We start from the raw sequence: 27,090 nt of genomic DNA, 5'->3' as shown, positions 1-27,090 counted from the left end.
CTATGCGCCATTCCCAACCATATCACTTTCGCCAATGGAAGTTATTGGTTGTCTGAGGGGTAGTTCAGTGGCCGTGTCCTTAGCAGGTGGGGATCTGTGGGTTCGATCCCTCGTGTCACAGAAATGGGGCAGGAAAAGGAAGTTCCTGCTGTAAATCCTTTCTTCACCTTGGGAACCAATCCTTGAGGAGCAAGGGAAATATTATTGTTTATAATCGTTAAATCCTATTAAATTCTCTTAAGTGTTATGATTATAAAATAATTACTAACTTTACTGAATGTGATCGTGTTTACTTTTGATGTTAGATTTAGTATATTTCTTTTACTATGGAAATGTTTGTTTAGTAACTGGAATATTCTTCATTATATGCAAGAAAATGCAAAATATTATATTCTAAAAGTTCAGCACTTTGTAGTGGTGATTACCAAGGTCATTGTAAAAACAGAAGGTCATTTAACAAGAATCCTAAAGAATCTGAAGCATGCTCTTGCATCCAGCCAGCATTGAGCATCTTTCCAGCGTAGGAGGCAGATACGAGCTGAGGGGATAGCTCTAACAGCCCGTGGTCCCTTCTGTCTGCCCAGTCACCTCCATGAACACAGTTGCTAGGTTATAAACCAGATGACAGCATTTTATTTTATTTTAAAATATTCTTTTGTTGTAGATAATTTTGTTTCCCAGAGTTTAGTTGAAAATTTGAAAATGATTAAGAGGGTTCATAAGCATTTTAATCTTCATTGCTGATCTACATTGACATTTGTATTTGAATTCCTAAGTTCCTGTCACTTTATTTTGTGGAAATAATGATTCAATCATTTCCTCTTAAAATAGCTTTAGAAAATCTTTGCATACTTTAGAGAAAACAACAATTAGGAATCTTTAAAACCACAAATTACTTCTTATTTGTATGTTTACTTCATTTTTATGCAGCACATGATTTAACATAATATATCAACACATATCAATAATGATAATTAGATTGGAAGAATTTATTATGTATTTTATAAGAAACTGGCAGTGAAAGTCATAAAGTTTCCCAAAAGAAAATGTTTAAGCAGAGAGGGCTGATTTGAGCATCACACACATACTGATTTATGCATTGTATCCCTTGAGAATGTACAATTATCATGTGTTAATTCAAACAGAAAAAATTAAGAAAATAAAATGAAAAAACTCGCAAATATTTAAAAAGTTTCAACGGAAAACTTTAGTTTTTATTGAAACTTTCATCAAATTCAGACGTAAGTAATTCCAATGCATTTAATAGAACTATATGATATGTTCAATACTCAATTCTTGAAAAGTGGTTTTGTGTTAAAGGACATAAAGTCATGAATTGAAGCATCGTTATTGCCATTACTAGAATAAAAACTGATACATGATAAAAAAAGGGCTTGCATTACTACCTATGCCCATGTGATTGAAAGAGAAATGACATTTAGATTTAGATCAAATATGAGGGGAATTTAAATTATCTACAAGTCAGAAAGAAAAGTCTTTCCGAGTGGCTCAGAAACTCTAGGTAGAAAGCTTGAAAAAGATTACATCTTCCCCCACAGTAATTGAACAGTCGCATAATTTCAATTTTACCCTACAAGGACACAAGTGAACCTTGGTAATGCCTCGGAAAAAAGTGGAAACTATTTAAGCACCCTATGTATCTATTCTGTCCTTCCATAGACAGTCATGAGCAATGCAGCTTTTTTTTACAGCTATGGACAAAAATGAAACTTAAAATTTAATCTTTATTCAGTGTGCTGTTTTACACAAAATATATTCTTAATTTATTTACAGTAAAATATTTGACGTAGACTTTATACAACAATATCCTTGAAGGTATTGGAAAGTACAGGAGAAAACTCCATTAATTAAATAAAGGGCTAGCTAATGAAACACAGAGAATACATATATCCCAAGTGTGCCTTCTGGGCATCTAAACAAAGAGCAGGAGGAAGTGCTGCTCTTTCTCCTTCTGCCCGAAGCAGGCCCGAAGCAGGCCCGAAGCAGGCCCGAAGCAGGCCCGAAGCAAGCTCTTTGACTTTTCCTGCTGCTCATAAGACCTTTCCCCCACCAGCCCCTCCCCTGTGCTCAGAGGAAGACACATTCTTTTCCTTGAAGTCACAGGGCTTTACAGACCCGTCTGAACAGGTTCCCTGCTGCTTCCTCAGTTTACCACCCATAGACTTTCCTGATTCTCTATCTGTAAAATATAAAGTCCGCCGAATCAGCTCTGTGGAAGACCATGTGTCCAGGTTGGATAATCTACACCTCTTCCCAGGTGTGTGGAGGCATGGATGCTCCATTGCTTCATCTTTCTGAGAAAAATCTTTCCCTGGAGAATCTTCTGGTGCACTCTGCTGGATCATTCTCCTCCCTTGCCTTTGCCACAGGGTTCCTCAGCCATTGCCTGGTCTCCGTCGGCTGCCACACCACTGCACATCGGCACCCAGAGCTGTGGACAGCCTTCCTACAACTGCATTTGTTTCCTGACTTAGATTTTTCTTAGACACAAATCTCATTTTAAAATACCCCGATTACTACAAAATGTAGCCTACATTCATTCTTATTTCTTTCCCCACTATCCTCCTACTTCTAGGCAATTAATAACTTTCTCCCTTGATTTGCCTACTCTGGCTGTTTTGACTAGGTGAAGCCAGATAATCTTGCCTGACTTCAGTTGTCATGAGTGTTGTTCACTTAACATAATGTAGCCAAGAACCTAACATCCTTTTCATTGGTGAATAATAGTCCATTGTTTTTGAAATTGCTATCCATTTATTAGCTTATGAGCCTTGGATTATTTTTATCGTTTGATATTATGAATAATTCTATTATGAACATTTATAAACACTTTTTGTGTGGGATGTTTACATTTCTTCTGGGCATATACCTTAGGAGTGTAATTTCTTCATATGCTAACTCTGTGGTTAATATTTTCAGAAACTATAAAACTGTTTTTCCAAATAACTTCACTATTATGTGCTTTAGTGTTGATGTAGACTGTCTCCAATTCCTCTACATTCTCATCAGCATTTGTTAACATCTGCCTTCTTGATGACAGCCAACCTTGTGGGTGTAGAGTGCTGCTGTCTCTGTGTGATTTTGATTACCATTTCTCTAGTTAATAATTTGTCTCGCTGAGCATTGTGCATGCTCTTGGTGGCCGCTTGTATGCTTTCTTTGGAGACATGTAAAATTAGGTCTTAATTTTCAAATCTATATGAATATTCATATAGTTAAGGGACCTGCTGGTGTGGAGGAAAGTCAAATTCGCAGACATTTAGGTAAGCACTAGACAAAATGGCCCTGAAAAACAGTGAGTAATTCAGGGGGATAAACAGACAAAGGAATTCCACTCTTGTGGGTGTCCTCAGAGGGTCTGAAAGACTTTTCTGTAATCACATAAAGAGGGGCTGTGCAGGACAATTTGAGCAACTGCTCATCTAGTCCACAGCTCTAAAGACTATCTGCTGGTAGGGTAGGACTCCAAGAACTGTACCTGGTGAGGGAGAGAGGCTTAGGACATTGCTTTGAAGGTATGTGTGTTGGAGGAGCCTCTTGTTCATTCCCAGCCACCCAGACTAAAAATAACCACACAGAAACTATATTAATTGAATCCCTGCTCAGCCCATTAGCTCTAGCTTCTTATTGGCTAACTCTTACATCTAAATGTAACCCATTTCTATTAATCTGTGTATCGTCACGTGGTTGTGGCTTACCCGCAAAGTTTCGGCATGTCTGTCTCTGGTGACAGCTCCACGGTTTCTCCCTGACTCCGCCTTCTTTCCCCCAGCATTCAGTTTAGTTTTCCCCACCTAGCTCCATTCTGCCCTGCTCTGCTATAGGCTCAAAGCAGTTTCTTACTAACCAATGGTATTCACAGCATGCAAAGGGGAATCCCACATCATGTGTGTTAACACACAGAATAGGGTCAAACATCCATGCCAGTGCTAGCTTCTCTGGGCATTGATTATGCTGTTAGGAGTAAGCGTATTTTTTTTTTAATGTTTCCTGTGAAGGATGTGGCTATAATTTTCTGTCTTTGAAATAGAGAAATACATTTCTGTTAATGTCAAGAATTTTAAACATGTCTTTGTTAAAAATAGAAGGTTTTTATGAAAGTGAATGTTGTGTCCATCTGTGCCCAGTAAAGCAAAGAGAGGCGAGTAGTTTTTTGAGCTAGTCGGAGAAGAACAAAAGGGCCAGGTCTCATGGGGATCAAACTTCTGAGGGACACTGACTTCCTACTAAATGCTCACATGCTGGGCACAGTTAATGAGCAGTCTCTGTTGCTGCCCTCCAGACTACCCCCGCTTGCCACAATTCACTCATTTATCACAGTCTCACAATGAGCAATTTCCCAGTTGAGAGAACCCAGGGAGTCTCAGCCTTGTTCCTCCATTTGTAGTAAATTTGTCTGATTATTCTTTTCCAAGGATGAAAAGTGATTTAAAAACACTAACTTTTGAAGAGCCTTGTCTCACTCACAAGAAAAGTGGTCATTCACATTAAGCATATTGCATTAAGATATTCGCTAGCACATCTACTCTGTGAAAGAATTTTCTACCTTAAAGCTAGCAGCAAGAGATCCTAGGGAAGAGCAGTGATTCATTTTATTCTCCTTTTCTTTCCATTCATCACACACATAGTAGGTCTTTCTCTTCTTCTCTGCCTGGTATTATTGAGTGGAGTGTGGGGAAATGGAAGAGTGGCTCAGTCAAATAAATAAGTTAGTTCTGAAGGCAATTCCCAACACTCAGCAAGAGCTAGCCTCAAGGGATATCCCAACACTAGTAAGAGCTAGACTGAAGGGATCTCTCAACATTAGTAAGAGCTATCCTGAAGGGATCTCCCAACACTGGGTAAGAGCTAGCCTGAAGGGATCTTCCAACACTGGGTAAGAGCTAGCCTGAAGGGATGTCCCAACACTAGTAAGAGCTAGCCTGAAGGGATGTCCCAACACTAGTAAGAGCTAGCCTGAAGGGATCTCCCAACACTGGGTAAGAGCTAGCCTTTGTACCCAGCAATGCTGTCACCATAGAGAGTTTTTACTGCAGAGAACAAGAGACAAAACCCTTCACTTAGCTGAATGAATACTAATGACAGTCATCAATAAAAATAACAAAAGGGCTCATCATCTATGCATAATTACCTTATGTGTAACAACCATGATGAACATCATTAGTATCTGTCTCTACTACAAGTTGCATTCAAGTAAGCCCTGTCTTCAACAAGGTTCTGCAGTTCTGTGTTTGAAAACTGAATGCTCTATCACTTCTTCATAACCTCATTTGTGCTGAAGATAGTAACCTAGGTCAAAGATACTTTCTTCTTTGACCCTCATTTTATCCATCTCTACACTGTTACTGATCACTGTCATGCAGAAAGTAAAATAAGAACAGGGAAGTGTTTGTTTATCCATAACATCTTCAATCATTGTCCTCTTATAAATTGCTTTGAATTTCTGGTAGTCACCCCTCTCTGCTCCTCTGCCAGGCTTCCCAGTGCAGCAGAGAAGACTTCACATCAGAATTGGTTTCCCTGCATTTCCCTACAATTCAATCTCTACATTACAGGATCTTCCAGTGTCCTTGGCTTCATCGCTTCTCCTTTGTACTTGTAATTTAAAATATGCATCTAACATAAAACCTGTCATATCTATGTCTTAATAATCAAATAATAATAACTTCACTGCCAACATTGCAGAAAACGTGTGGCTCCTTACACTCTATGATGACCATTACTGAATGCAGGGATCTACCCACAGACTTCTTTCCTTTTCAGTGGTCCTGGAAGAATACTCAGAATTCTGCACAGGGTATATTCTCCGCATGTGCATCAATGCCATGTCCTAGACCATTCATCGTGTTCTTGCTTCATTAATTTTTGTGTTTCTCACTGTGTATTGTCTATTTTGCAGACAGAATCGCTTTCCTGGTTAATTCTCTCCATCATCTCGACTTCCTTTCTATGAACATGTTCATTTTTTTTTTTTTGCTTACTATCTCCTTTCCGTGTTAGCCACATTTCATATCTTAAATCTTTTTCCTTTGTTTATTGGCAGTGGGCTGGTAGGGATGACGGAGTTAAAATCCACAGTTAACTCCATAAACCAAAGTCATGAGAATGGCCAGAGGAAGAACAAGTGGGTAGGCAGGGGCCTGGAGTGTTTACTGGGCAGCCTTAGAATACCTTCATTCAGTGAGAGATGAAGGATTCACTACCTATGCGTGAGACTGACCACTTGGGTGGACATTTGTTGATAAGAGGGGCAGTTGACCAGGGATCCTTCATGTACTCCCTTTGCGTAGCTTTCAGGGTCTCCTTCTTGCCTCTGGTCTTTAGTGAAAAGACCTGAAGGGCTCAGTCATAGGAACAAGTCAAGGCCCATTTTGTCACTGGGGGAGTTTGCTGATAACATTGAGGTTGATGGACACCCCTTCCTCATTCTGCCTTCCAGACACGTACGTGCTCCCAGGAACAGCAAAGGGTAGTGTGCAATGAGATCTTTGATAGTTACTATGGTAATCTCTTCCTTGGAAAACTTCTGAGTGCAAGCATAGCATGGGTGACCATGTTGGGCTTCAGCAAGGTCCTTCAAGGTAGATGTAGTGGTCACTTGTAGCCTTTTAGACAATAGTCAGCACTTTTTTAAAGTCACATACTGTCAGTTCTCCAAGTCAAGGTCTCTATCAGGGAGGATTTCAGACTTCACACTGGGTACAATTCCATTCTGCTGGCAGACTCTAGCAGAATGGACTACAACACTGGCTTTTCCCATAAGAGCACAGGTTAAGGGCATATGCTCCACAATCTTTAACACACAATGTTATTTGGTAAAGTCTGTTCCATCCTTCTTTTATTGTGCACTGTATTCAAAAAGCTCATCCAGTCCCTGGGTGGTGTTGGGGTCTGCTTGTTCATTTCCTGGCTGCCCAGACCCAAAATAATCACACAGGATCTATATCAATTGCAATACTGTTTGGCCAATAGCTTAGGCATATTTCTAGCTAGCTCTTACATCTTAAATTAACCCATTTCTATTATTTTATATATTAACCACAAGGCTCGTGGTTTACCAGCAAGGTTCTAGCACATCTGTCTCCTGTGGCAGCTACATGGCATCTCTCTAACTCTGCCGACTCTCTCTCTCTCTATCTTTTCTAGCCTGGCTATATTCTGTTAAGCCACTGGCTGAAAGCAACTTCTCTATTAACCAGTGGCAACCATATTCATAGCATACAGAGGGGAATCCCATAACACCTGGGCGGTGGCCTCACAGTTGGTTCAAACAGGAGACCCTACTCTCTTGTCTACCTTAATGCCCACATCACCACTCATGGTCTTGGTAATGGGGGAAAAGACATCCATCACCCATTTTTGAGTACAATGTCTCATGCAAGAGGATCATCTCTTCCACCCACATGGAGGGATTTACCAGTTAGCAGCAGTCAGTGGCTGGTGGTAGAAGCGACTGTTCTTGGTCCACGGGTCTGCAGCTGCGTGGCACTACTCCAGGTGCTCATTTGCAGCTGGGATGCACTTACTTGGAGCCACAAATGGATGGGTGACATCACACATCTCCTTCTTGTGCTCCCAGCTCAGTTCTGGATATGGGTAGGGCAAGGTGTGAGTGGCAGCATGTCCCTGGTGCAGGAATGGGTGGGTTTGCTCAGTATGGTGGTTGGCAGGCAAGAGATCTGAAGAGCGAAAGCAGTTAGGGTCACCAGAACCCGATTTTGTGGTGGGTTCCAAGAGAAAACAGCCTGTTCAGCTCCAGAGGAAGGGAAGGAGGATTTTTTTTCTTGATGAAACTCTGTTTCATTCTTCTATTGAGGAACTTATTGTAGTTGATACCGCTAAAAGTTCCCAGTTAACCCCCAACTGTCAAATCTTTTTTTTTTTGAGTTACATTATTCTGCTAATTAAATTTATTCATTTATTTTACATCCTGACTACAGTTTCTCCTTCCTCCTCTCCTCCTATTCCCCTACCCCTACATCTCTTCCTCTGTTGCTTCTGTTCAGAAAAAGGGCAGACCTCCTACGGGTATCAGTAAAGCATGGCATATCAAGTTTGCAGTAGGGTTAAGTAACTCCCCTTCTAGTAAGACTGGGCAAGGCAACTCAGTACATGGAATGAGTTCCTAAAAGAAAGACAAAGCCTTAGGCACAGTTCTTGCTCCCACTGCTAGGAGTCCCACAAGCAGTCCAAACTATATAGATGTAACACATATGTAGAGGGCCTGGTTGGTCCCATGCAAGCTCCTTGTGTATTGGGTCAGACTTTGTGAGCTCCTACGATCCCAGATCTGGCAAGGGCCAGATTCCATTTTACACCTGTCAGAATAGCTCACATCAAAACCACAAATAACCTCTTATGCTGAAGAGGATGTGGAACAGGGGGAACACTCCTCCATGGCTGGTGGGAGTGCAAACTTGTACAGCTGTTTTGGAACTCAATATGGCGGTTTCTCAGAAAATTGGGAATCTATCTACCTCAAGACTCAGTTGTATCACCCTTGGGCATATACCCAAAGGCCACTCCATCCTAACATGAGGACACTTCCTCAATTATGTTCATAACAACATTATTCATAATAGTTAGAACATGGAAACAACCTAGATGCCCCTCAACTGAAGAATGGATAAAGAGAATGTGGTACTTTTATACACTGGAGTATCACTCAACTGCTAAAAACAATGACATCATGAAATTTGAAGGTAAATGGGCAGAACCAACTGACAAACTTAATCCATATTCACATTCACTCTTAATTCTGACATTATATATTTCTATGGAGCCACAGTGGCATAAAATACATGTTTAGCCTCCATTTTGAAAATTCTTTTTTTCCCATTCTGTAGCTTTGGATCTACATTTTCCCACCTGGCCTATTCCTTATGGTTTGGGTGTTACTATTTCATCATACTAGTTGATTTAATTTGGGACTTTTTCTGGGAGCTCTCTTCTCTTTTGGTATTGATTCTATGTCTTGCCTCACATGCAGCACTCCTCTTCATATATACTCTAGAATTTCAAGGACGTGGACCAACAATTTGTGAGAATGAAGTTTGGTCGCATCCAAATCTCAGAAGGTGTCCACTCGTCCAAGAGTATTCAACAGGAGGTAGTTCCAAATTAAGGAGTAGAAAAGCAAGCAGCAACTATGCTTCCATTACCTAGTGGGATGTAGCCCCCGAATATTGATAATTTATTTAAACCTTTTGAAAGTCAAATTCCTCAGAAATTTGGATAATGCAATCTATCTTGCACAGCTTTGGGGAAAACAAGGACAATGAATAAAGATACCTTTCATGCTTAAAAGTCTCTGGCCTATACTATAGGCCTCAGACATCGTCTCTCTTTCGGTTTCCTTCTTTTCAAACTATTTTCTAAATATACTGCAATGTCACATTTCAGAATCTTCAAGTTTCCCCTAAAGTACTGTACTAACTTAAGTTTTCTCATTCCAGGACACTGTTAAGTTTCCAAAAATACACTGGGCTAAGGCACTCAACTCTGTCTCCTCAGGCCCTTGATAGATGACTTTCTGTATTTAGAAAGATAGTTGAGAAATATCCCCAGTGTTGTAGAACCCTTCCCATCACATCACCTCAAATTCCATTCCCTTTCCATGTCTTTAGAAAAATACCTCAGACTTTAAAAGTAATGAAATTATTGAGAAAAGATTTAAAATTATTGAGTATTATTTTCCTTAATTTATGATAGATGATTATATGTGCCTCACTTGAAACATAAATTTTAAAAGTAAAGTAACAAAATAGCTCCAAAAACATAGATTTTGTGTTTTCTTAGATTGTATTTGTACATACTGCGGGTTTTCCCACAGATATTTATGTCACAGAATTGTTCTCAGATGAGCTGACAGATATTTTGAATAGAACCTCTGATTACAGGCTGCATCAGAAAGAAAAACTATTTTACTTTGGTTGTGAGCTCAGCCTTGATGACTGAGCCACCTCTTCAGTCCAAGTAAAACACTTTTAAATAACAGCTTTGCTTTGTTTCTGTAACAGGGTTTCTCTGTGTAGCCCTGGCTGTCCTGGAACTCTCTCTGTAGATCAGGCTGGCCTCTGTCTCAGAGATTCACCTGCCTCTGCCTTCTGAGTTCTGGAATAAATGGAGGTGCCACCACCTCCTGGCTAAAAACAGTTTTTACTAACATACATGTTAAATATATATTTAAGAATTTATTTTTAATTTGCATGTATTTTGAGTATCTTCATATATGTATGTGCAGTACATGTGTCCTGGTGCTCTTGAGGCTGGAAGAGGTCATCAGAGTCCTTGGAACTGGAGTTACATGTGGGCAACCATGTGGGTGCTCAGTTCTTTACAAGTGCAGTAAGTGTTCTTAACACAGAGGCATCTTTCCAGCCCCTATATGTTACATTTTTAAGAGCATTAGATTTATAATAAAACATTCCAATTAACATTTTATCAAACTGCCACTGATTAGATCATTCTCAGAGAAGTGTGCAAGACACTGAGTATGCAAAAATTTGAAGTATTTTCATTTTATTGGGGCTGTGACATGCTTTTATAGGCTATTCAAGTTACCTATTAGATATCATGAGTATTAGGGAATTCCTGGTCTATTCTCTGATAGGGAGGGTAATTGTTTGTGTTTTGACTTGACCATACAGATATCTGGTCCTAGAAGTCAACCTGTTCTTGTAAGGCTTGATTCTTCTTCAGACATTGCTAAATGAAGGGAAAACACTCTGCCACCTGCCATTGGTCTCTCTGTGTATGAAGAGATGTCCTAGTCCAACTCTGAAACTAAAAATCTGTAGCTTTATATCTTAGAAAAACACAGAAATTCTAATATTTCTTTTATTGTGAAAGCTCCTGACTTGATTGGGGATAACTAAGACATGAATTTTGATCTTAGATGGCCGTAGTAGTGATTTCTGTTATTTACTAACTGTGTGACCTTGACAAGTCCTTGATACTTTGCTTTTATGTCCTCATTTATTAGGAAGTAATAACATGAACCTCATGGACAGTTTTTAGGACCAAGAAGTTAATGCAATCCAGTGCTTCCATGTGTGTGTCAACTATGACCATAGAGATACCACCCTCATCACCCTCATTACTTAGATGTGAGACTGCAGAATTTACAGACAGCAGAAGGCCAGAGAAGGCACGTGTGTGCAGTAAAACTGTTCTGGTGACAAAGTGAAGTCCCCACAAGTTCATCAGGAACTGGCGATTTCTTTCTGCATGGTTCCTGATTTTTCTAGGTTCTTTGTGTGTGCCCCAGGGCATGCCTGTCATTAGTGGCATAGGAATTACACTCTAGGCATCCCCTAAGCTGTTTCTCTTTCTATTTTAATTGCTACTTCTTACTGTGTATGTCTGAGGTAAGAATACTTCTTATTGTGTATGTCTGAGGTAAGAATACTTCTTATTGTATATGTCTGAGGTAAGCATAGGTTGAAGTAATGTCGGTAAACTTTATTTTGCTTATTAGAGAATGATACCATCACTACCAAGGAATCTTGATTGCTATTTCTTTTCATTTGGAAGTTACATCATCCCAATATTAGTGAATTATGGATTTCACCAAGAACCTTAACAAACTGTATCTCCCAGTCTGACACACTTCACTTTTTTGTTGGAACTGGTTCTGAGACTCTGTTATCTAAGTCTGTGTGACTGTGTGACCAGAATTAAAGGACACAATAAGCTCTTCCAACAAGAACAGAGCAGATCCAGTCAAATGTTCCAAGGTTATGAGGCATTTGAAAAGTCCATGTGTGTTAGGTGTGACTTGCACTTAGCAGCTTGTTGTGAAAATGCCATTTCCTAACCGGACAGTTGAAACTGTCCAAGCAGATGTGAAACTTAAAAAAAAAACTTACATTAATTGAAATAAGAAAACAAACAACTTTGCATTATTGTCATTTGATAACATTCCAGTTGAAGGTCATGGGCTACATTCATTGCTCAAGCTCTAGACTCACACCCTAGACCAAACACTCTGTCGACAAACCACTCCCTGGCTGGAATCCCAAGTTATTTCCGTAAATGGAACTGGAACTTAGTTGGATCCTTAGTTTAGGTAGGAACCAACTACTTCCCTATTTCAGGAGCATGAGGTCTGGCAACTAGCCATACCTGCTGACAATAGCCTTGAGAGACCAGAACTCTGATTTATAACTAGCTGAGACCTTTGTTAGAAGCACAATAACCTTGAATGAACTAACAACTAGTCCCAAACTCTCCAACCGTTGGCATCTTTGGGCCTCCACAATTTACATTATAAATATATATACAAACTATGATCACGATTTGCTCATATTCATTATAATTGGAGTATAAATTGCTCAAAGGTACAACGTTGTCTATCATGTTCCATATATGTTTAATTTGGTCTCCTAAAAATTTTAAAGGTAACTGTAGTGGTTTGAATGAGAAATGTCTCCCAATTGGCTCAGTTATTTGAACTCTTGGTCCCCACTAATGAAAGTTATGGAACACATAATATCTTCCAGTTCCATCCATTTCCCCCCAAATTTCACATTTTCATTTTTCCTAATGGGTGAATAAAATTCCATCATGTATACATACAGTATTTTCCTCACCTATAGATCAATTGATGGACATCGAGTTTGAGTCCCTGCCTTGCTGCTAAGAGACAGTGGAAAGAAACACGAATTTGCAAGTCTCTGTGTGGCAGGGTGTGGTGCAGTGGAGTATATAATGTTCTACTTTTAGTTTAAAAAAAAGTCTCCATGCCGGTTTCCATAGTGGTTACATTTTATAGTTTTATATCTTAGAAAGACAGAAACTGGGATTATAGGCATGTGCCACTTCTTCTGACTCACGGTTCTAATTTTTTACATTATGATTTTATAGAAAGCGCAATTATTTCTGTGCTTTTACATATCTTGTATTTTAAAATATAATCAACAGTTGTGTCTTCTTTTACCAGAAAATGTCCTTCCCTTTAAAAACTCTCAGAGTGCACTGAATTCTGAACAATAACACAGTTAAGAAGCCTTCTATGCATGAATTATTTATGTGTATCCAGAATGATGACCAGGCAACACTAACACTAATTTTTTTCACTTAGATGAGTTTGGTTTTGTAATTTTTGAATCTAATAAATTCAGTGCAATTATGATTGTAAATGTGAAGATGACTGATGAATCAAGTCAGAAGTTATTGGCTTAGCTTAGTTACGAAGTTGCAATCCTAAGGGCAAAGATAGACATATGTCAGCACTGCACTTCCCTTGTTAAAGGACTGCAAACTCTTGTTTACTTGTAACTATTTGAATGACATTTTGCTAACAGTGTGATTTTTCTCTCCACATTTTATGGTCAGGATTAAGTAGCACTTTGTTACTAAAACTAACAGTCTTAATGAATTTTCAAGATCAGACTGTTCAGCGTATCACTTCTGAGTGAAGATACTTTGATATCTTTATAATCTATAATCCGTGTGTTAAGGTTTAAAATAGTAACCGTCTCTTCCATTCCGGTCACAGTGGATTAGCATAATGCATTAGCCAGAGCTGTTAGCTTTATTACCATGGCAGGGATAAAATGACCACATTTTCAACCCATTCTTAGTGAGGAAACTAAAAACATACAGCCAAGGGTGTTCCTAGTACATAGTCCAAGCAAAACTGCAAGGCTAGTGTAGCAACTCCAACTAAGTTCTCCGGGAGGTTCTTTTAGACCCTGGCAGATAAATTTGATATTTCCACTTGCAGTGGTGGAGGAGCCCCGAGAAGAGCCCACTATTGACAGTGTAGCAGAATGAGAGTCCGCGAACCAGACCAATGATTCATTGCAATGAACACTTGCAAGTAAAGATGTATGGACTAACGGGGTAAACTGTGTGACTCACTGGGCCACACTTCAGCTTCCATGCCAAGAATTTGCTTTTGTTTTTTTTTGTTGGTTTGGTTTTGGTTTTGCTTTTATTTTTGGAGGTTTCTTTGGGGTGGGGGAGGTTGCAAGGGCAGAGGGCTGAAGCAAGGGGACTGGCGGGGCGTGAGTGGGACTGGGATGCATGATGTGAAGTCCACCAAGAATCAATAATAAGTTAAAAAATATGGAAGTGGGAAAATAAAGGTGCTACCTGTCAATACTTATGGAACAATTTTAGAATGTTGTTTAGTAGTCGATTTAAAGTCTCAATTATATTTGGTTTAATACAAAATAAAAGTTATATGCTGAGTCAAGAAATAAGCCCAATTGAGTTAGCAACAAAAAGTACAGCAAAAATAAAATCAAGACAATAGTAGAAACGATAAGATAAAAACAATAAAGGTAACAGATGTGAAGTCAAAAAATTAGAACTACCAAGTCAAAAACAAAAATTAAACTGCAAAATAAAGATAACTAAAATGATAAGGTAAAAATAATAAAAATAATAGATGTGGAAAGCCAAAAGATTATTTGAAAAATAATAAACTATATACGTTCTTGGCAAGAATTGCCAAGACTGAAGAAAGAACATTAACTGTGTTTGCCTAGCAAAAAAGTGATATAAATTATCACCCATTAAGACTGAAAGGAATTCTTAGATGTCTAACCACATTCCAGCTATTGGATAAAATACTTAATTTTGAGCTAAATACACATTAATAAATTTGAATAAAAATAGGAAAACAGGAAAAAAAGTAGAAAACAAGCCATTGAAACAGTAAACAAACCCTCACTCAATGAGAGAGCCCTATCTAGATGATTCTAGAGACAAATTTTGACAAACTTCCAAGAAGCTGTTTCTAATATCTTTATTATCATTAGACATAGGTATTCTCAAAAACTATAAAAGTGAAAGGTATAAAAAATGAAAAGGTAATAAATTACTATTTCCTTTATACAAACATTAATACAATAGTAAGATTATGTCAGTCTCATTTCTAGCAAATATACTCAGATCTCAATCCATATATTCACAAATAAATTTCAACATGGTATACAAGCCAAACACATATCTCAAGCCAATGATACATACCAGAAATGTAGAAAGTTTTCAATATCAATAGACTAGGAGGAATCACTTCTGTAGGTACAGAAGTGATAGATAAGTTCCCCAACCATCAGGAAAAAAGAACATTATCAAGTTAAGAGTTTAGAAGGATTTATTACTTGGAGTATATTATATCCAAAACATTCTAACAACCAGCTTTTCACTGAAGTATAGGCATTCTCAGAAAATCCAGAATAAGACAAAATGCTTTGGGTTTTCTTTCTGTAAGAGAGGGCATAGCAAATGCAACACAGCAGCAAATGTGATCAGGGTTGAAAAGTGTCCAGTTACTGTAGCAGGAGCTCCAATAGGTCTTAATAATAAAAGCCCAGAGTCAGATATGAGGGAAAATGCTGAGAAATCAGAGAGATGAAGGAGCAAAACCACAGCCCACCTTACCTACTCAACTTCTCAGCCAAAAAGAGACTAGTTCCTGTCTCCTTCTGCCTTATCACTTCCTCTCTCCACCCAGCCATATCACTTCATGTCTGTGTACAGACCTCCAGACCTCTAGTTAGCTAGTGGCTAGGTCTGCCCTCTGATCTTCAGGCAAGCTTTATTTGTGTAAACAAGACATCACTACAACTTATTTTCGAGATGCTATAATTTGCTCTATAGAAAAACTAAATACATCTTTAAAACTGTGAGCATTTAGTAATTTTTGACATGTGATGGTGTAAGAGACCAATACTATTGTTATACAACAACATTTGATAATATATAATGTGCAAAAATGTGAAAACAACATGATTTACGAGCTAGTGATGATAGAATCTGGCAAAAAAATGTACAGGATGTGTAGCTCAGTGGATAAAGGTTGTCCACTATGTCTGAGTACCTAGGCTCAACCCCAAGTTGTAACTCAGTGATACAGCTTGTCCAGCATGCATGAGGTCCTAGGCTCAACCCCCATAGGGGCAAAAAATCTTAAAAGACCTATACAAAGAAATTCATGCAATGATAGAAAAGGGGGAAAAACTAAAAAATAAAATGAATGTAAAATAAGATAAAGCAATATTTATTTTATTAAAAACATTTCCATATATAGTTAATAAGAGACCAATACTATTGTTATACAACAACATTTGATAATATATAATGCGCAAAAATGTGAAAACAACATGATTTACGAGCTAGTGATGATAGAATCTGGCAAAAAAAATGTACAGGATGTGTAGCTCAGTGGATAAAGGTTGTCCACTATGTCTGAGTACCTAGGCTCAACCCCAAGTTGTAACTCAGTGATACAGCTTGTCCAGCATGCATGAGGTCCTAGGCTCAACCCCCATAGGGGCAAAAAATCTTAAAAGACCTATACAAAGAAATTCATGCAATGATAGAAAAGGGGGAAAAAACTAAAAAATAAAATGAATGTAAAATAAGATAAAGCAATATTTATTTTATTAAAAACATTTCCATATATAGTTAATTATAGCCATATATAGTTGGATATCATTACAATATAACATATTTCTCCTCCTAAACTTTTTAACTGATCAACGTAAAAGGATGAATAATCAGGGAAACCATTCTGTGAATGAATAAATCCTTCCCTTTTTGCTGGAGGATTGTGAAGTTATAGAATTTAAGATTGGGGTCAGGCTGGGGAGAGGGGAAGGGAAAGGGAATGAGAACAAGAGGGAATGGGATGGTTGAGTTGGGGGAGGGATGGAGAAGGAGAGCAATGAAAGAGAATCTCGGGAGAGGGAGCCAGTAAGGGGCTAGGGAGAAACCTGGTGCTAGGGAAACCCCCAGGAATCCACAGGATGACCCCAGCTATGACTTGATGCAGCACTGGACTCGGTGCTTGAACTGGCCTTCCCCTGTAATCAGATCAGTGGCTAACTCTACCTGTCATCATAGAACCTTTACCTTTTACCACGTCCACACACTGGGCTGAGCTCCTGGTGTTCAGTGGAAGAGAGGGAAGAGGGATTATATGAGCAGGGCGGGGGGTCAAGACCATGGTGGGGAAACCACAGAGACAGCTGACCTGAGTTACCAGGATCTCACAGACTCTGGACTGACAACCGGGGAACCTATATGGGATCAAACTAGGCCCTCTGCATGTGGGTGACAGTTGTGTGGCTTGGTCTGCTTATGGGGCCCCTGGCAGTGGCATCAGGATTTATCCCTGGTGCATGAAGTGGCATTTTGGAACCCATTCCCTATGGTGAGATACCGTGTTTGGTCTTGATGCGGGGTGAGGTGGGGGACTTGTTCTACCTCAACTTGATACAGATGACTTTGTTGACTCCCAGGAGAAGTCTTTCTGGTTCTGAGGAGTGGATGGGGCTGGAGGGAAGTGGTGGTGGTGGAACTGGAGGAGCGGAGAGGAGGGGAACTAGTTGGTATACAAAATGAATAATAAATAAATAAATACACACAAAACTCAAAAAAAAAAAAAAAACCAAAAAAGATTGTCTTTGAGGCTGGAGACAGTTCACTGACAGAGCAGTATTTTAGCATGTCTGAGGCACTGATTGCGATCCCTAACACAACTATTGGTTTTTTATTAATTAAATATCTATTCTTTAAAAATTTTGTACATCAATAAGAAATAATTTTGAACACATTCACTCTCCACTCCCATTCAAACCTTTTCCTGAATTTTTTCTCACATTCCTGTCCACAAGGAATTTTAAAGATGTTTAATAATAAAAACCCAGAGGCTCACTCAGTCGACTGTTTTCTGCTTATGTTTTCATATGGCTGTAGGAGGGACCTTTGTCTGGATCTCTAGCACCCATGTAGAAGCCACGCAAGGAGGCACACGTCTGTAACATCTGTAACCTCAGGGTTGGGAGTCAAACAGGTGGGTCCCTGAGCTTCTGATTAGCCAGCTTAGCCACTCGATGGTTGTGGCGTTCAGTGAAAGAGACTGCCCATGAAAGTGACTGAGGAAAACAGACTATCTGCATTCCCTGCCTCCACATGTGGGCATACATGTGTCCCTGCAACTCTCTGTGCACCTGCACATTTATGTACACGCAAATGCACATGACATGCACACGCTCACAAAACAAACACAATGGTCTTTACTTCTTCAGAGGGTGAGGTGTATGTCACACAATACTAACTCTAAGGAAACTGCAGAGTTATCCAGTTATCTCCCTTTGATTTGAAATATAAACATCATTATATATTTAATAGGTACAAGAAATATAGAAAATAGAAGGTAAATGCTTATAAGTAAATTGTAACATAAAGCTGAGCTGTTTGAAGTATTAGACAATCTATTGCTTATAAATTATGTAGGTTGATGTCAACCTTTGAATTGTAATTTGATGAATAGATTGTATCTTCTACATTCCTCAGAAATTCAGGATGAAATAATTTTTTAATATAAAGCATGTGTGCAAGATTGAGGTGTTAATTTTCTTTTCTAACATTTCATATGAGGTGAACCATGCAATCAGCCTCACGAGATTTCGCTTTAAAATTTATTTCTCTGCACAAAAACATTTGATAAAAGTGGGTATTATGTATTGTAGATAAGTACTTTTTTTACCAAAATTATTTTTATTTTAACACATAGCCACTTCATATATTTGTGGGACACAGTGTGATATTTAAGTAGATGTACCTATCACCTCAGACATTTGTCACGTCCAAGGCCAGCTGGACTGGAACTGATGGAGCATGTGATCAAACCGGACTCTCTGATTGTGGCTGACAATGAGGGCGGATTGAGAAGCCAAGGACAATGGCACTGGGTTTTGATCCTACGGCATGTACTGGCTTTGTGGGAGCCTGATTTGTTTGGATGCTCACCTTCCTAGACCTGGATGGAGGGGGGAGGGCCTTGGACTTCCCACAGTACAGGGAACCCTGACTGTTCTTAGGATTGGAGAGGGAGAGGGAGGAGGAGTGGGTGGAGTGGGAGGGAAATGGAAAGAGGTGGGAATTTTTAATAAAAAAGATAAGTACAATTTTCAATACAGTATTTTTACTGTTTTTCTCTTTTTTAGAATTTGTGAGTAAAATATAGGTAGGGGCAGTGAAATACATTAGAGTAGTAATTACATTTTCCTAAAATGATGTTTTCTACAGTGTCCCTCTGATTGTTCAGATTAAAACTATCATCAGGGCTGGGCGGTGGTGGAGCACGCCTTTAATTCCAGCAGAGGCAGGCGGATCTTTGTGTGTTTGAGGCCAGCCTGATCTACAAAAGCCAGTTCCAGGACAAGGTCCAAAGTTACACAGAGAAACCCTGTCTCAAAAAATAAACAAACAAATAACCCCAAAACAATAAAAACAAACAAACAAAAAACCCCATAAAAATTCAAAACATCAGATTAAAATTTCATACATAACCATCTTACTTTCAAGATGTGATATAGAGAGATGCAAATGATCACATTTCCAGGGTGCTGGGTCCTCTCTCAAATGACCTGGTGGACAGTTCCTGTCATGTTTTGGCCACTGGCTTTTTGTCTGATGTGTTAAACTGCTGTATTATATTTAATGCTGTGTATCTCATTTAGTAATGGGACATCACAGTTCTCTCTGACAATTTCTGTGTCGAGAATCCGCAGGTCTCCACTGGCCTTTCTGCTCAGAGTGCTCATGAATTTCTACCACTTTCTCCCAGGAAACTGACTAAAACCTCATCGTGGCGGACGGTGGTGGAAGGATCCACCGGACTTCCCGTTTCTTCAGGATCACTGGGACAATGATGAGCTCTCTTTGCCACCATGCAGACTTACATTATGCCGTCCAATTAAATGAATGGTTTTCCCAGCACTTTCATAGGAATATATGAGGTGTGTGCCTCAGGTGTAGGTATTGGGAGGCATTTTAGAATTCTGGCTGGCAGGTTATTAACTGATTTGGCCTTCTTTTCACATAAAACTATCACCCCAAATCTTCAGATATTCAAAACTTCCTTTGTTTTGCTTTAGTGCCTGAACAATACAAAGAACTATACTCTCGTAATACGGGCTCTTACGAGTTTCTGCTCTGAATAAAATATTTGGTAAGCACATGGCGCTGTAGTTCTCTTCTCTCTCTCTCTCTCTCTCTCTCTCTCTCTCTCTCTCTCTCTCTTTTCTCTTTCTTCCTTTGTTTTGTTTTTCAAGGCAGTGTTTCTCTGTGTGCACCCTGACTGTCTGGGAACTCGTAGTTCGTGTTTCTTAAGAATGGCAAAATATTTTCAGTACTTAGACAGAAACACTTAAAATGTAGATAATGTTAACATTAAAAATTATTTGAAAATATTTTTTCAAAATTCAAATGATCTATAATAATAGATTATATTCAAATTATTAAAATTTGAATCTTTGAGAGTATTGTGAGTAAGGATTCTCATTTAAGAGCAAATTGATAGAACAAGATATTTTGTAGTGATATTTCATAAGTATCTTAATAAATAAAGCTTGCCTAAAGACTAGAGAGTAAAATAGCCACACTTATCAACTTTACAGACCAGACAGTGGTGAAACACACCTTTAATCCCAGCAGCCACACCAGTTTGTCATAGAAACTGGTGGTAGTGGTGCACGCCTTTAGTCCCAGAACTAGATTATTAAACGGGAGGAGACAGCTCTCAACATACAGTCTCATTCTGAAGTTTCCTGGAGGCAGGATCCCCATTTCGGACTGAGGTAGAGGTAAGAACCAGTGGCTGGCTGTTTTGTTTTTCTGACCTTCAGGTTGAACTCCAATTTCTGTCTCTGCATTTTTATTAGTTGTGCTATAATATTTTTTTAGAGACACATGAATTCTAAAATTTGGTGGAAAGTAAGTGAAAAATATGGAATTTTTAAACACTTATTGTTATTACTTTTAATGATGTGTATATGTGTGTTTGGGTATGTGCATGTGAGTACAGACACCTGGAGAGGCCGGGGGAGGTGGATATTGGGTCCCCCTGGAGCTGCAGTTACAGGCAGTTGTGATCCTTCTGATGTGGGTTCTGGAAATTGAGCCTGTGTTTCTGGAAGAGCAATGTATGTTCTAAACCACTCAGCCATTTCTGCAGCCCCCGAGGAAATTCAATGCTAGAATATATGTCAAGATTCTTTCACATTTAGCAATATCTCTCTACAGCAGATTAACCTAGAAACATAACAGTTGTAAACATGCTTTTCTCTCTTTTTTTAAAGAGAGAGGATGGAAAGTTCCTCTTCTTTCCACAAGTGAAAGTGGACTTTCCACAAGTCCACAAGTGACGGAGTTGGTTGTGACCATAAAAACAAATGGATTAATCAAAACCCCATATTTTGTGTTATTGACTAGTTGCAGAGTGCAGGGAGTCAGTAGAGGAGAGACTTCAAAGGAAATGAAATATAAAATTTAAGTACGCAAGAAGCACAGATGAAACCTTTCAGGTCTAGGCCTGTAAGGAGCTGGAAGTGCTTTCAGAGGAATGGGTCAGACAAAGAAAGACGGAAGAACAGCATAACTTAAAGCCCTCGGTGCGGGCAGGAAGTCCAGGTACCAATTCCTGTCAGTCTGGCTGTGCTATTGCATTTATTAGCCTGTGTCAGGCTATTGGCCCTGCACCATCAGAATGTGGGAAGTGTTTGACCTCTGCCCCCTGTGCTCGCCTCCGCTCTTTCCCGGAAGAGAGGAAAGGGGAAGAGCAGATAAATTCGGGGTACTCCCTTTTAATATCAGCTTCAGCTCATGGATTTTGTGGTTAGCCTTGGCAGGTTTCTTGATGTGTAAGATCAATGAATAGCAATTCCCAGTGCTGCTAAAAATAACACAAAAGCTTTAAGTTATATTTGTAGAACTGTTTTTTCTGAAAATTCCAAGTTATGTTTCTATCAGAGCAAATGAAAATACACAAAACTGAAAAATTTTGTAATTTAAGTTAATTGTGATTTAATGTATTAATAATTAATTTCCATAATCCAGATCCTTTTGCATTTAGTGGGTTACATGGTAATACAGATTACAATTTTGATTTGAATTTTTCTTTTAAAAGATGTATTTATTTATTATGCATAGTGTTCTGCCTGCGTGTATCTCTGCAGGCCAGAGGAGGACACCAGATCTTATTACAGATGGTTGTGAACTACCATGTGGGTGCTGGGAATTGAACTCAGGACCTCTGGAAGAACAGCCAGTGTTCTAAACCCTGAGCCATCTCTCCAGCCCCTTGATTTAAATTCTTAAATTTAATTAATGTCCATACATAAATTTACATGCGTTTATGAGAATTTCAGTTACTTTTTATAATTTAATTTTTATAAATAATAGAAGAAACATCTTTTATCATTTATGACACTAGAAAGGGATATGCGAAGGAGCAATTAATCCTGTTTAAATTAATTTTATTTCTTTTTGTATCATGCTTTTGCTGCATACTCAAGACTGCATTAGAAACCACTACGTAGGATAACTCAGCTTTGAACTCTTGCTTTTTCACCTTTAAGTTCCTGAGTGTCAGGATGATATGTATCTACAACTTAAAAGATTCTTTAGGTTAATATTTATCTAAACAGTTTTTTATCCTAATAGCAAAAGAAAATTCTAAAATTCTTACTTATAATATTGCAGATCTTATATACTTAGACTATGACTCAGGTTTTTTTCATTTATAGGTTACATATATTAAAGATGTGAGCCACCACTGCCTGGCTTAATTTTGACTATTTTATTGCACATTTCCTCAAATACCTAACCTGAGTTTTAGTGGCCTTACCAAAAAAAAAAAAACCCAAAAAACAAAACAAAAAAACAACAAAAAAGAAAACAAAGAAGAAGAAAAAGAAGAAGAAGAAGAGGACGAGGAAGAGGAAGAAGAATAAGAACAAAAACCTTGCCATCACAGCAAAAATGGAACAGAGCAAAACTATCGTAGAGACGTTGGTACAGTGCAATACTGATCCAGTTTCTAATGGAAAGAAAGTTTATGGAAAGCTTCTTAAAGAAAGAGGAAGAGAGATAGAAACTAGATGGAGCTAGATCTTTTTCTCATAAGAACCTTTTAAGATTTAAAATGCAGGTGAAGAGATTCATGTAGACCTTGTGTCAAAATAGTCTACCACACCATTCATACAGCCTTGGAGAGCAGAGCAGAGATCTGAAGACTATTTTATAGTTTCTTTGTTGTTAAATCTAATTTGTTATTTTTCTTCTGTTAGCAATTGCCTAAAATACTAGACTGAAAATTTGGGGAAACCTAAGCAGATGGTGTTGACAACTAAAGACAAATGTTATGGAAACACCCCTTTCAACGCACAGCTTGTAGTAATGAAATAGGTGAATTCATAACTCATAAGATATTTAAAAGAACAAAAATATTTAGAAGTACAAAGAAAAAGTCCCAAATCATACCAGCAGTTTGAATCTTACAATTGGGGTATCTAAACATAAATCTTTGAAATCTTCAATATATGAAGAACTCCTGTATATGACAGAATGGCTTAACCAAGAGAAAGCATACGATTCTGGATCTAGAATTATTTATGACAAAATAAATCAGATTATTTTGATGTTTTAGGGATGGAGGATGATTTTAATGCCTCATCTGTCTGGATAACTTGATGCAAACAATGCCATGATATTTAAAATGCTTCTGGTAAAGAAACAAAGCTAAAGTGAGATGAGCCCATCATATCGGTGACCGAGTGAAAATGTATAATGCGTATCAAAGGGGCTTCTTCTCAACGTGTGTATACATTCATTTTCGACCTATGTAGCATATTTTTAAGTATAGTTCAAGCAGAGAGAGATGCCTTTTTAAGTGTGGGCAAATGACCAAATAAATACAAACTGAATCTCTGTGCTGCAGAGAAAGAAGCATGACTCATGCATTCAAAGGACCTGGCCATTCAAACTTTCTTTTGCTTATTTCACCCAAAAAGGGGCACAGAGAGAACAGCCTGCCTTCAGAAAGTGGTTAAGGAAGCCTCATTGGAGGTGGAAGAGCACTTGACATGTCAAACACTTCCAAAGAGCAGAGCTTCGTTTCGACTCGCCTCTTTTCAGTACATCCCCATAAAGAACCTCTGAGCTCAGATAACTACAGGACACTTGCTAATTGCTAGCTTGCATCACAAGTCTAACTCTACCTAAGAGCCAGGGAGGCTTAGCCACTGTTGAAAGATCCAGCTGAGCAGGACTTGGGACAACAAAATTACTATCGCAAAATGGCCATGCTGCCAAAGGCGATGTACTGGTTCAGGATAATTACCATCAACATTTCAGTGACTGACTTCAAAAAGCTAGAAAAGCCGAAAATTCCCATGGGAGCACCACAGACGGTGAAGAGCCATCTTAGTTGGGAGAGGTTTGATTGTTGACTTGGTACCATTTTTGGAAGGACATCTGACCGAGGAACTGTGAAGATAAAGCTACTCTATAAGCACGCTTCTATTTAGACTATATCTTAAAAACACGCACATTTACAGATTCAAAAGAAAATATGGAGAATATAAAATGGGTGAAAAAGGGGGAAACTGACCTTGCTAACTATCAGGGAAATGCAATATAAAGCCACAGGAGTTAGGATTTTACTTCACTGTGTTGTTTTAAAAAATGTTAAATGAATAATTCTAAGTACTGGACATGATTTGAAGAGCAGAGACTCTAATTTCAAATATGAGCTATTTTAGTTATATTTGTTGAAAATATCTTTCTTTCTGGTTTTTCTTTAATTCTCTCAGTAATAGCTTTTGATAAACATAAATTCTTAATTTTAATATAGTTTAATTATAAACCATTTTTCTAGCTAATGATTTTATAATCTTATTGTAAAAGATTTTCATAATTTCAATTTATAGTATTTATTATCCTACATTACCTTCCAAAAGCTTTATTACTTTTTCTCTTTCATACATATGAAAAATCCAGTGTTACTGTTTCCCACTGTTTTCAAGTGTCTTCCTCTCTTATCAATGTACAACTGTAAGTGACGTCTATACTTATTTGTAATTGGTTGCTTCTCTGTGTGTTTAGTGACGTGTACTCTAATTACTAACTATTTTTGCTATCTGAATTTCGGATGGTGAAATCCTAACCACCCCCTGCCCAGTGTAATAATATTGAGAGGTAAAGTTCTCAGGTAATTAGGTTGGGAAGATGTTTCCTTTGTAAATGGGACCTATACACTTATATAGTAACCCCGAGGGCCTCCTATGCTTTTTTTTCCCACCTGAGAACAGAACCAGAGAGGAGTCCTCTATGAATGTGAAGAAGACTTTCTCCAGACATTGAATCCTCCAGTACCTTGATGCTAGACTACAGAGCCCCAGGTCTGTAATCATATTAAAGCAAATAGACACTTTGAAAATATTTTAAGATCATGTGTATGTGTGTATGTATGCACAAATAATTTTCTGCCCACTCTGTATTCATCTTTGTGTGTGCTACTGTGTGAGTGTGGAGTTCTGAGAACACCTGGCAGGTTGCTGGTTCTCCCTTCTACCATGTTGGCCCCGACATCGACCTCGGGTCATCAGACTTACAAACGAGTGCCTCTACATGACAAGTCATCTCTCCTGCTCCATGATATTCTTTTATATGAGGTTAAGATATCAATTTATTTTTTGTTGCTATATGTATTGTAAAGCTATGTGCAGACCTAAGTAGGATGTCTATAACATCTGCCCAAAACCTAGGCACCATCTGGAAAGGTAACCCCAAATACATAAGGGCTGGAAGATGGAAAGAACAGTTGGGAAATGCTGCTATTTGGACAGGATGTGGCTGTTGTACCCAGGAATGCACAACAGCGATGCCCACTTGCTCAAGACTTCGCTCATCAACATCCTATCAGAAATGCTGGAAGAGCTCATAAGAGTCTCCCCCTGCCCAGAGAAGCTATAGAAAGTTAAAGGTTGCAGAAGTAAGAGAGAATGTAATTCCTTAGGGGAGTAGCCACTGGTACATTTCCCTCACTCAAACAATTAACCTCCTACACCTGCTTATTCAGGCAACCCTAACTAAACCGTAGCTCTCCTTGCATTCACAGCAGGAGAGAGACTAAGGAACAAGGGATTTGATGGGAGGGGGAAGGAGATAAGAGAGGGCAATAAGGAAGACATTGATCATGTAGCATCATATATACATATATGCACATGTATATGTTATTCATATGATGTATATATTATTTATATGTATATTTATAAAATTGTTAGGGAAAATTGATAGAGTTCACAAACACACTATATTCTTTTGTAATTGTTCTCTGTTTTTTCCTGCTCTTTTTTATTTTTAATGTGTGTGTGTGCAAGTTTATATGTGTATGTGCATGTGAGTGTGTGTATGTGTGTGTGTGTGTGTGTGTGTGTGTGTGTTTCTGTCATACATAAATGTGTGTTCTTAAGAAGACTAGAAGAGAACTTTGGGTATTGTTTCTCGTGTGCTGTCCACACAGATTTTGGAAATAGGATCTCTCAGCTGCCTGGAACTTGCCAGGTAGAGTAGTCTGGTTGATCAGCAAGTTCCAGGAGCTTACCTAGTTCAGTTTCCCCAGCATTGGGGTTACAAACGTACACCACTGATCCCAGATTTTTCCATGTGTTCTGGGGATCGATCTCAAGCCCTCATGTTTGTGTGTTTGAATGAGAAGTACTGTCTCCACAGTCACTGATTTCCTTCTTCTTTGATTGCTTTTAAGCTCTTACTTTAATAAACTTTTATTTCAAAATGCTAGATAGATATTTCCTTCCCCCTCACCATTTTGTGGAAATCTTGGAATGGCGTGGTGCTTTGAATGAGGCAAGTCTTAGGCATTTGAATACTTGGTCCCCAGTTGGTAGAAATGTTTGGAGGATTAGGAGGTGTGGCCTTGTTGAAGGAGGTATGGCCTCTCACTATTACCCAGTGTGCTCTCTGCTCTTGCCTGTGGATCAAGATGTGAGCTCTGCACCGTTGCTCCAGCCACCGACCTCCACGCTCTTGCTCCCCCATTATGATCTCTAACCCTCTGTAACTAAATTCAGCTAAAATTATTCTTTCTCAAGTTGCTTTGGTCATGGTGTTTTATCATTGCATAGAAAAGTAATTAAGGCAGAAATGGTTTAATGTAACTGTTCTTAAGAAATCCTCATCATTTCCTCTTCACCTGTTGCTTTCCTTTCATTCTGTTTGACATGGTCTATATCACTGAATTTC

At 38.6% G+C, this 27,090-nt stretch overlaps 1 pseudogene; it reads right to left on the bottom strand.

Annotated features, from left to right (window-relative positions):
- LOC148118743 (fructose-bisphosphate aldolase A pseudogene) lies at positions 1-26,886 on the bottom strand (annotated as a pseudogene).
- Positions 26,887-27,090: the final 204 nt, after the last annotated feature.

The sequence above is a fragment of the Myodes glareolus genome, chromosome 21, assembly GCF_982192425.1.
Source record: "Myodes glareolus chromosome 21, mMyoGla1.1, whole genome shotgun sequence".
Lineage (NCBI taxonomy): Eukaryota > Metazoa > Chordata > Mammalia > Rodentia > Cricetidae > Myodes > Myodes glareolus.
This window is presented reverse-complemented; position numbering and strand designations above follow the sequence as displayed.